The sequence below is a fragment of the Ranitomeya variabilis genome, chromosome 8, assembly GCF_051348905.1.
Source record: "Ranitomeya variabilis isolate aRanVar5 chromosome 8, aRanVar5.hap1, whole genome shotgun sequence".
NCBI lineage: Eukaryota > Metazoa > Chordata > Amphibia > Anura > Dendrobatidae > Ranitomeya > Ranitomeya variabilis.
The window spans coordinates 208,519,092-208,531,670 of record NC_135239.1 but is presented as its reverse complement, the minus strand read 5'-3'; the positions used below and the strand labels follow the sequence as shown (position 1 = coordinate 208,531,670).

The 12,579-nt window shown below is 42.6% G+C and overlaps 1 long non-coding RNA gene across 2 annotated transcripts in view; it reads left to right on the top strand.

Moving 5' to 3' along the window:
- LOC143787679 (uncharacterized) overlaps window positions 1–12,579 on the top strand; it is a 268,730-nt gene that overhangs the window by 52,705 nt on the left and 203,446 nt on the right. For both annotated transcript variants that reach the window (XR_013218436.1, XR_013218437.1), the window contains exon 3: window positions 2,270–2,338. This is a non-coding gene — a long non-coding RNA (uncharacterized LOC143787679). The remainder of the gene's footprint in view (window positions 1–2,269; window positions 2,339–12,579) is intronic.

The window sequence follows — 12,579 nt, the reverse complement described above, 5'->3', positions numbered from 1 at the left end:
CGGCCACGCATGCGCGGTCGGAAATGGCGGACACGTCGCACAAAAAAGTTACATGTAGTTTTTTTTGTGTCGACGGTCCGCCGAAGCACGACGCATCCGTCGCACGACGGATGCGACATGTGGCAATCCGTCGCAATGCGTCGCTAATGCAAGCCAATGGAGAAAAAACGCATCCTGCAAGCACTTTTGCAGGATGCGTTTTTTCTCCAACGACGCATTGCGACAGAAGCCAAAAAACGCTAGTGTGAAAGTAGCCTAACTCTAACCCTAGCCCTAACCCTAACCCTAAATTTAGCCCCAACTCTAACCCTAACTCTAACCCTAACTCTAACCCTAACTCTAACCCTAACTCTAACCCTAACTCTAACCCTAACTCTAACTCTAACCCTAACTCTAACCCTAACTCTAACCCTAACTCTAACCCTAACTCTAACCCTAACTCTAACCCTAACTCTAACCCTAACTCTAACCCTAACTCTAACCCTAACCCTAACCCTAACTCTAACCCTAACTCTAACCCTAACTCTAACCCTAACCCTAACTCTAACCCTAACTCTAACCCTAACTCTAACCCTAACTCTAACCCTAACTCTAACCCTAACTCTAACCCTAACTCTAACCCTAACTCTAACCCTAACTCTAACCCTAACTCTAACCCTAACTCTAACCCTAACTCTAACCCTAACTCTAACCCTAACTCTAACCCTAACTCTAACCCTAACTCTAACCCTAACTCTAACCCTAACCCTAACTCTAACCCTAACTCTAACCCTAGCCCCAACTTGTCTTCTCCTGCCGGCCGGCAGATGGCAGCAGATGGCGGGCGCACTGCGCATGCGCCCGCCATGATGAAAAAGCCGGCTGGCAGGAGAAGACAGAAGAGGACCCAGGGACCCCGGGTGAGTATGATAGGGTCCCCGAATCCCCCTATTTCTCTGTCCTCTGATGTGCGATCACATCAGAGGACAGAGAAATAACTGATCGCTTTTTTTTTTTTTTTTGCGGTCGCCGGTAAACTGTTAATTACCGGCGATCGCAAAGCAGGGGTCGGTGCAAACCGACCCCGATCATGTTCTTTGGGGTCTCGGCTACCCCCGGCAGCCGAGACCCCAAAGAACATCCGGGTGCCGGGCGGCGGGCGCACTGCGCGTGCGCCCGCCATTTTTTCCCGGAAAAAAGATGGCGGCGCCCATGGGGAGACACGAGGAGCACCGGGGGAGGTAGGTAAGTATTGGGGGGCTATTGGGGGCCATCGGGGACCACATTTCTCTGTCCTCCGATGTGCGATCACATCGGAGGACAGAGAAATTAAACGGCAAATCGCGTTTTTTTTTTTTTTTGTTGCGACCGCCGGTAAACGGTTAATTACCGGCGATCGCAACTCGGGGGTCGGTAAAAACCCCCCGAATCATGTTCTCTGGGGTCTCGGCTACCCTCGGCAACCGAGACCCCAGAGAAAATCCGACTCTGGGGGGCGCTATTCACTTTTTCCACAGCGCCGTTAATTAACGGCGCTGTGGATTAAGTACCCTTAGTGGCCGCCGTTAAAAGGCGTATCGGCGGTCGTTAAGGGGTTAAAGTTGAACCTCATCCCATCTTGAATTGTGAACTACTTCGAATAGTGTCTGATCCATCAATGCAGAGAGGAGAAAGATCACATCACTGTCTATTGGTCAGTGATCACATGTGTAGGTTCAGGGTGAGAGTCAAGGTGAACAATAACCTAGAAATCAAGTCTTTTTGGCCTCATGAGCTATTTCTACCCAAGCCACCCTTGGTCCATCCCTAGCATTTTGTAGTAGGCCCATTATATGAAGTCTACAGACCACACACAGGAGAAAGTTGTTGGTAGATCCAGACTATCTTTGTGTGGTGGATCAATAATTAAAAGTTCATGTCATAGTCCGCCGCCTACATTATATAACTGCATTAGGGATAGAGAGCACTTGTCCCTGACTACTAATATTATTCCCCAAGCCTTCCCACAATCTTTAGAACAAAAGACAAATCAGCATTTACCCTTTTTGTGTATTTTGATTTTTATGGATTGCAGCTGAAATGTCCTTTCCCTTTCACTTGCAAAGTTACTATAATTATCGAAACTGGCATTATAATTATTACAGTAATTATGAGAAAGTGATAGCAGAATATTTCCTTTTGAATAATTAAATGTTTAAGCTATAGTTGTTCTAAAAGAAACAGTAACCAGAAATGTGACTTATCTTTTCTATACTATTGTTTATTTGTCTGGTAATGTTGAATATTCCAGAAATATTCCCCCGGAAGAAGGCACGTAAGCCGAAACGGCCATAGGGGCAGTGGCACCGCTTGTCTTAAGGTAAATACACCGGTTTATATGGCTTCATCTCCCTCCTCTGTTCTTTATATGCTTACCACTAGATACTTTTTACCAGTTCACTTGTGCGCACATTGTTTGGTCAGCATTTCACATGTTCAGGTACACTAGTACTTATTTTGGTAGGGTGCTAATATAACCGTTATGTCAGATTGCCTTTGACTCGTGGTTCCACCTAGTAGTTGACTCCATTATTCAATTCCGTTGTTTGTAAGTATTTTACAATATATTTCTAATAAAATGTATGGTTTTATTATTCCCTTTGGTGCGTTTCTTGTAGGCTGTATATATTTTTGCACTGGGAATAGGTCGTGATTCCTCATATAGGCTCAGGTGATTTGGTTTTCACACTCTGTGCATTGTTATCTATATCTGCTTATAAATCCTACTACATGTAGACAATTTATTTTGGGAGGGAAGTATTATAGTAATTATATTATTTTACATATGAGAAGTATTATAGTAGTTATATTCTTGTACATTAGGAGCAGTATTATAGCAATTATATTCTTGTACATAGGGGCAGTATTATAGTAGTTATATTCCTGTACATAGGAGCAGTATTATAGTAATTACTAGATGGTAGCCCGATTCTAACGCATCGGGTATTCTAGAATATATATGTAGTTTATTTATGAAGATTTTAGAATAATACATTGAATACACAGGATTCAGCCAGCCGGGCGCAACCAATTAGTGAAGCGTGGTTCAAATGCCGCGCCAATTCGTGGCCGGACTGCGCCTGTCGCTGATTGTTCGCGGCCGGCCACATAGTATATAGCACAGCCACGTAGTATATAGCACAGCCACGTAGTACATAGCACAGCCGAGTAGTATATTGCCCAGCCATGTAGTATATTGCCCAGCCCACGTAGTATATTGCCCAGCCCACGTAGTATATTGCCCAGCCCACGTAGTATATTGCCCAGCCCACATAGTATATTGCACAGCCCACGTAGTATATTGCCCAGCCATGTAGTATATTGCCCAGCCCACGTAGTATATTGCCCAGCCCACGTAGTATATTGCCCAGCCCACGTAGTATATTGCCCAGCCCACATAGTATATTGCACAGCCCACGTAGTATATAGCACAGCCCACGTAGTATATAGCACAGCCCACGTAGTATATAGCACAGCCCACGTAGTATATAGCACAGCCCACGTAGTATATAGCACAGCCCACGTAGTATATAGCAATGTGGGCATCATATACCTGTTAAAAAAAGAATTAAAATAAAAAATAGTTCTATACTCACCCTCCGTTGGCCCCCGGATCCAAGCGAGGCCTTTACTGATGCTCCTCGCGCGCTCCGGTCCCAAGAGTGCATTGCGGTCTCGCGAGATGATGATGTAGCGGTCTCGTGAGACCGGAGAGTCGCGAGGAGCGGGAAAGGCCTGTTCCTGATCCGGGGGGCCGACGGGCGGTGAGTATATAACTATTTTTTATTTTTTTTATTATTTTTAACATTAGATCTTTTTACTATTGATGCTGCATAGACAGCATCAATAGTAAAAAGTTGGTCATACAGGGTTAATAGCAGCGTTAATGGACTGCGTTACACCACGGCATAACGTGGTCTGTTAACGCTGGCATTAACCCAGTGTGAGCGCTGACTGGAGGGGAGCATGGAGTGGGCACTGACGGCTGGGGAGTAGGGAGGGCACGACCAATCAGCGACGCGGGATTTCCAGGACAGACAGACAGACGGAAGTGACCCTTAGACAATTATATAGTAGATACTAGATTGTGGCCCGATTCTAACGCATCGGGTATTCTAGAATATGCATGTCCCCGTAGTATATGGACAATGATGATTCCAGAATTCGCAGCAGACTGTGCCCGTCGCTGATTGGTCGAGGCAACCGTTATGACATCATCGTCGCCATGGCAACAATTATGACATCTACGTCGATACTGTGCCCGTCGCTGATTGGTCGAGGCGAATTCGCGGCAGACTGTGCCCGACGCTGATTGGTCGAGGCAACCTTTATGACATCATCGTCGCCATGCTGTGCCCGTCGCTGATTGGTCGAGGCCTGGCGGCCTCGACCAATCAGAGACGCAGGATTTCCAGGACAGACAGACAGACAGAAAAACCCTTAGACAATTATATACATAGATTCTTGTACATACAGGGCAGTATTATAGTAGTTATTTTATTGTACATAGGGGCAGTATTATAGTAGTTATATTCTTGTACATAGGAACAGTATTATAGTAGTTATATTCTTGTACATGGGGCAGTATTATAGTAGTTATATTCTTGTACATAGGGGCAGTATTATAGTAATTATATTCTTGTACATAGGGGCAGTATTATAGTAATTATATTCTTGTACATAGGGGGCAATATTATAGTAGTTATATTCTTGTACATAGGAGCAGTATTATAGTAGTTATATTCTTGTACATAGGGGATGTATTATAGTAGTTATATTCTTGGACATAGGGGCAGTATTATAGTAGTTCTATTCTTGGACATAGGAGCAGTATTATAGTAGTTATATTCTACTACATACAGGGCAGTATTATAGTAGTTATATTCTTGTACATAGGAGCAGTATTATAGTAGTTATATTCTTGTACATAGGGACAGTATTATCTATATATATATATAATTGTCTAAGGGTTTTTCCGTCTGTCTGTCTGTCTGTCCTGGAAATCCCGCGTCTCTGATTGTACATGTCATAATGGTTGCCATGGCGACGATGATGTCATAAAGGTTGCCTCGACCAATCAGCGACGGGCACAGTCTGCCGCGAATTCTGGAATCATCATTGTCCATATACTACGGGGACATGCATATTCTAGAATACCCGATGCGTTAGAATCGGGCCACAATCTAGTCTATATATATATATATATAATTGTCTAAGGGTTTTTCTGTCTGTCTGTCTGTCCTGGAAATCCCGCGTCTCTGATTGGTCGAGGCCGCTAGGCCTCGACCAATCAGCGACGGGCACGGCATGGCGACGATGATGTCATAAAGGTTGCCTCGACCAATCAGCGATGGGCACAGTCTGCCGCAAATTCGCCTCGACCAATTAGCGACGGGCACAGTATCAACGTAGATGTCATAATGGTTGCCATGGCGAAGATGATGTCATAAAGGTTGCCTCGACCAATCAGCAACGGGCACAGTCTGCCGCGAATTCTGGAATCATCATTGTCCATATACTACGGGGACATGCATATTCTAGAATACCCAATGCATTAGAATCGGGCCACAGTCTAGTAGTAGTTATATTCTTGTACATAGGAGTAGTATTATAGTAGTTATATTCTTGTACATAGGAGCAGTATTATAGTAGTTATATTATTGTACATAGGAGCAGTATTATAGTAGTTATATTCTTGTACATAGGAGCAGTATTATAATAGTTATATTCTTGTACATAGGAGCAGTATTATAGTAGTTATATTCTTGTACATAGGGGAAGTATTATAGTAGTTATATTCTTGTAAATAGGGGAAGTATTATAGTAGTTATATTCTTGTACATAGGGGGCAGTATTATAGTAGTTATATTCCTGTACATGGGGCACTATTATAGTAGTTATATTCTTGTACATAGGGGCAGTATTATAGTAGTTATATTCTTGTACATAGGGGGCAATATTATAGTAGTTATATTCTTGTACATAGGGGCAGTATTATATTAGTTATATTCTTGTACATAGGGGACAGTATTATAGTAGTTATATTCTTGTACATAGGGGCAGTATTATAGTAGTTATATTCTTGTACATAGGGGGCAGTATTATAGTAGTTATATTTTTGTACATAGGAGCAGTATTATAGTAGTTATATTCTTGTACATAGGAGCAGTATTATAGTAGATATAGTCTTGTATATAGGGGCAGTATTATATTAGTTATATTCTTGTACATAGGGTCAGTATTATAGTAGTTATATTCTTGTACATAGGGGCAGTATTATAGTAGTTATATTCTTGTACATAGGGGCAGTATTATATTAGTTATAGTCTTGTACATAGGGGCAGTATTATATTAGTTATATTCTTGTACATAGGGTCAGTATTATAGTAGTTATATTCTTGTACATAGGGGCAGTATTATAGTAGTTATATTCTTGTACATAGGGGCAGTATTATATTAGTTATATTCTTGTACATGGGGGACAGTATTACAGTAGATTTATTCTTGTACATGAGGACAGTATTTTTCATTTGTCAATTCTCTTGTTGCAAATTGCTGTTCATCATAATGAGATGTTTGCTCTAGTAGTGTTTGTACCAATTTTAATAAGAGTAAGAAAAGGTTTTGAGCGATAAATATAATTTTTTAGCACTTTCATGGAATTTTAGTTATTGATCATTACATTATTGGCAATGTCTGATTTTCATGAGCTATGAATAAACAGTATTTAACTCAAAGAGAAAATATTCTAAAACATATTTTTTTGATGCAAAGACTTAAAGTGCTGCACAGTTTTCTTAACTTTCTCTTTGAAGACGCCTTCTCCTAATGATGGCTGCTCCATTTATAGTAAACAAGAGTAAACAAACTTTTAACAGCTGCAAAAATAATGGCTCCTTCCTTCACTCTCCTTTGGTGATTTTTAAAAAGGAGAAAAAATTAGAGGGTTACAACTGTGCACTTCAAAGAGGGAGATAACGGGAAAAAAAATCCTTAAGTATTTTTAAAGTTAATTAAGCCTTTTTTTGCAGATTGTCTTTCCTTTAAATATTTCACAACTAACAAGAAGCGTTAAGTAAAGAAGAAAATAGTTCAAAGAAAGGAAAGATCACTGCTTTTAATGAAATAAGATGTATATGGGAAGAGAAGTTAAAATAATGAGCCCGAGCATTTCAGCACCATGGAGAGCGACCAGAAAGGAGCCGCTGTAATGGAACACACACAGTCCAGAGTCCAAGGGAGAGCGAGTTTCTTTCTTCTTCTGTCATAAGTTTTGGGCAACTTTTCTTAGTCCCTGTAGTGCAGGAATCACATTCTACATGAAGTGTTTTAGCAGTGTAGAAAAGTTTACATATTTCTTCTGCTGTTATTGTGTATCATCCCTAGAGATGGGAGAATCAGTTCTAAACTAATCACATTCATTTTTTTCTGTTTTCCACTACATGAAATTTTGAATCCAATGGTGTTGTTCAAAAGTACAACTCGTCCTGCAAAAAAACAAACCCACACACGGCCATATTGATGGAAAAATAAAAAAGTTATGGCTCTGGGAAGAAGTGGATCAAAAAAACAAAATGCAAAAATGAAAATACCTATGGTCACGAAGGTGTCAAAGGGCCACAATTCAGTTAAAGGAAGTATAAAACTTCAGCCACATGGCCCTTTTCACTCTGGTCCGGAAGTCAGACATCTTATATTAGCGCATCTCAGCATCTTCAGCCCCTACGTGCTGGCGATGGAGTTACACAGCGCTCCACACTATCGGCTGCATAAGTAGGATACCTATCCTTAATCCAGTAATTGAAGAAAAACTCAGTACTCCAGGATTACTTATTTGTGAAAGCAGATTCTTTAAAGGAACCCTGTCATGAATATATTAGTCCTCTAACGAAAGTCATTTGTGTAAAGGTCTAGTGCTTATTAAATCCATACCTGGCTTGTAGTATTTTGTTTGGAAATTGTAGAGAAATCCAGCCTTGAAGTTTTAATCGCTAGTGTAGGGGTGGACTCAACACTTCCAGCTTTCCTGCCTCTATTTCCTTATCAGCCTGATGGACAGAGCAGTCATTTTTCAATCAACTTTCTCCCCTTCCAGAAGCACATGTGCAAATCGATACTAGTGTGACTTTTGCATCGGCATGCGCCGCTCCCATCTGATGATCTCAAGCATGCGAGCCAGGTCACTGAGAGAAAAGTGATCTGTCCATCAGACAACGAAGGGGGGCAGGGAAGCAGTGAGATAAGCAGGAGAACTGGAAGTGCAGTCTCCACCCCTGCACTTGCAATTATAACTTTTATGGTTGGATTTCTATACGATTTTCTAAACCAAATACTACAAGCAATGTATGGATTTCACCTATTAAAGGGCCCTTACACACATGGCTTTGGATAGGGGGTCTAATATCCTGATGTCAGGTTCCCTTTTATAGGTAAGCAATCCAATAATATAAATAACGTTTCAGTCTTATGAGACCTTCATCAGAGATAAGGCTTGCCCAGTAGTATACTGGAGAGATCAGTAGGATGGCACAATCGCAAGTAACGCTTTTTCACAGCAATGGAGATCGCTTTTCTGACCGCGCCATCCTTCTGATCTCTCCACTGTACTGTACTACTGTGCAATCTGCAAGTCTGATGAAGGTCTGATTGATTGAAATGTCACATATATTTGGACTACTTACTTACTAAATGACTTCCTTTTACTAATACCAAACTGAAGTGCTGTTTTTTTTACATGCTAACTAGGTATCTAAATGTAATGATGTCACACCGAGACATCATGTACTGCTTTGCCCTGATGTCACAATACGTTACATGAGACCAAGTCAATGATGTCAGGTTGACGGACATCATCAAAGTGACTTCATGATGTTTCTAGGCCTAGTCTGAGCAAAGCCGAGGAAGAGTTCTGAAGACTGGACTGGAACAGAGAAGGGCTGTGTGAACAGATGAAGTCTCGGGTAAGGTAAGTATAACTTTGATTAATATATGTTTATCATGTTCTCAGTACAAGATATTATACGCCACTCTTGAAATAAAGGATGTGGTGCCCAAAGAGGATATCCAGCCCGTAAAGTACAGTATCAAATAAAGGTGGCACTCAGACGGCAATATTTTGTGAGAATTAAGTTCCTTTTTATTTTATTTTACCTCCGCGATGCAGCTCGCAATCACGTGCACTATTCTACCAGAGTTCCTCCTGCACAAGCATTCAGTTCAGATGAAGGTCCCCAGTATGACCAAAAATGTTCAACAACAATGAATGCAAAATAAAATAAAAAGGAACTTGATTTTCACAAAATATTGCCGTCTGAGTGCTAAGTTTATTTATCATGTTCTCAGTTCTGGAGGGATCTCACGGTAAAATTAGGCACATTTGACTCACAACGGACAAACTGTTACGCTCACGCCCTGACTGAGTGGCATGAGCGAGGGGATTGTGGCCGCACTATGCTACAAACCAGACTACCCTAGAAGGGGCATGGCTAATCAGCTACCTTGGTGTTCACTGGAGCCTCTGATGGTGAGGTCGGGCTTGTGCGGCAGGTAGCTGCCAGGCACCACTCCAGGGCGGTGACTGGCTGTGGCAGCTGATCCCATTGAGGGACAAAACACAAGTGACAGGTGCGAGCAAGTACAGATATGCACTACTGGTACTCTGGCGGGCACGGCTGGCACTCTAGGCAGGCAGGCGGGCACGGCTGGCACTCTAGGCAGGCGGGCATGGCTAGCGGGACTGGAACTGGTTCGGGACTGGTAGGACGGGAACATAAGCAGGTACATGTGGGATAAGGGAACAGGTATGGACCAGTTCAGACTAGAGGCATAAAGGAACAGGGAAGAACTAGACAGGAGGGACAAGGACACAGGGCGTGGAGTGGGAGCAGAGCAAAGCCACATGATGCGGAGAGCAAGACAGAGCCACAGGAAGTGAGACGGGAGCAGAGCAGGATGCAGAGCAGAACCGCAGGAGGCAGAACAGAGCAGAACCGCAGGAGGTAGAGCAAAGAGGGGAAGGAGTGAACACAAGGAAACACAGCAGAATAGGAAAGGCTATAGACAGGGATACAAACGGACACAGGTTTAGGACTAAGTTCAGACAGGGTCAGGAACGGGACAAGGCACAGGAACAAGGACTCAGGCCAGGGTACGAAGCCCCACTGGGTGGCAGAAACGAGGGACACAGGTACGGACCAGGGTACTAAGCCCAACTGGGTGGCAGAAACAAGAGACACAGGACACAGGTATGGGGCAGGGTACGAAGCCCCACTGGGTGGCAGAGACGAGAAATAGCAGGACAGGACCTGGCAACTCGGTAGCTAAAGACAGATTGACAGTTTGTTGCTCAGGCATCCTCCTGGGGGTGAGAATGCCTTAAGTACCTGATGCCTCTTGGCAATTGGCAGGGGACGCCTTAGGAAGGTGAACACAGTCTCAATAAGAATCAGGAAGTGCCGGGGCCGCCGCCATAAGCAAACAGCCAGGAAGTATGCAAAGAGCAGGCAGGAGACATGAGGTTCACAACCTGGAGCAGACAGAGAGCAGAACTCACAGCATGGCTTGGAGGGGTAAGTAAGATGGTGTATCTGCCTGATGGGAGATGGAAAGCCATGCAATGATGCCGGCAGGGTTGTTACACAAACTTTATGCAAATTTAATTTCTTGGGCAAATTCAAGGGGCTCTACTGACTCAGATTTTATCAGATTAGCTTATTACTAATCATTCCATATTTACAAGAAATAATAAGGCTGAGAACAGCGCATATACTGCATCATTGGACTATCAACAGAAGGACAATATGCAAGTCAGCTTGAAAATATGGCAGCCAGAAAAGGCACCACTTCAACTCATAACCTACTATTGCTACAAGAAAATCCCAGGTGTGATATCACATTATTTCTCCACTGGTGACAATTGCAAGATTTTGAACCATATCAGAATTCTACAAATTGTACAAATTGTCATGTCACTTTTTTCACCCACTGAGATCACGTGAAAGCCATGGATAACTAGTATTTTTTCAGTATCTATTGCGCCCTCGCAGTCCTTAGTACCTCTTTTCCTGCCTACAGGATCTCCGTACAGGTATAAAAACATCCTGGTACACTCAAAAATCTATCCCGTGTAAAAGAATGAATTGAAGACAATAAAACTTGGAGAGGAGGGGTGCAGCTGCAGTAGCTACCTTTCATTGTGTATGTGAGAATGCATGCTGCGGGAGGGAAGAAGGAGCTGCATAGATCGAATCCTGCAGTGAGAAAATGTATCAGTGAGAGCAATGATTTTTGTTTTTTATATGTTGGGTGCAATTTAAAACAATTACCATATGTCTTTATGAATAGTGGACCATTCACCAGTAAATATTCAGAGAATTTCTGCAGGTTTTAGTCTGACTACATAACTAAAAACCTGAGACAGCAGAACAAAGGATGTCATCAAATGCCTTTCAGTGTGTTCTCTTCTGATTAATCTTAATTTTGTGCTGTTTAATGTCTGGCTCTGGGCTCCTGTCACAGCTCACGCTGTGTGTGTTCAGTCTGGAAGTAGTGAAGACATGTGCCGGTGCCACGCATTGTCATTTGTGCTAAATGAAAAGCTTGTGCAATTTATCTGCTAATCTCAGAGATTTGAAAATCCACCTGTTCTTATCCCATTAATAGCTAATGTGCATAATGCCGGCATCGTTACCGAAGATATGGGAGGGATTACATGTGCTGCAATCTCAGCTGGTCATTGTGCATTAGCGAGCATGGCAGGTGTGAGCGGAGATCACCGAGAACAACATCATTACCGGCATATTGTTTGTGAGAGATGAGGCTTTTAAACCTTTAAAGTGGAAATTGTTTCTGGAAGAGAACAACCATGATTCCACAAAAACCCACTCTAGTTCATAGTCTTTATCTGGATTTGTAGTCAGATGATTACCTACGTATCTGGTAAAAAAAAAAAACTACCATGCTACATATAAACTGTCATCTTTGTGCAGCAGACAGCCTCTAAAAAAAAAAAATAAAATAAAAATGAAAAGTTATGGTGTAACCAGCACTCCAGCAAATGTTTCTCAGCAGATTGGGAGTTGGGAAAGTTGGTCACAACTTGTTTGGAGACTTTAATGGTGGTGGTGACATTGTTGCCATTCTTGCCAACTCTTCTGAAAAGTCCTGGAGGATCTAAAAATATGAACGGACCTCTCAGACTTCCAGAAGATTTGGCAAATCTCCCGGGAATGGACATGGAAGAAGAATAACCTGGTGGAAATCAGATGTGGGGTATTTAAAATTAGGTATCGTCAGGCAAACAAAAACCCCCATTCTCCAGGTGAGAATTTTTAAAACTTGGCGAGTGACATCTTTTTACTTGGAAAGTTTTCAAAAACATACGGGCGGGTCCCACAAGAAGGTCAGACCGGACTCCCGGAAGTCTCCGAGAAGGCTCCTGGAACCTCTTGGAAAGCAAAACTTCCCAAAACCTTTTCTTTTGTTCTGACACCTGGATCTGGTATGAAAAGGCACATTCTGGGTCGGAAATGGTCATATGTAGGCGTGGCCTGCTGGAAACTG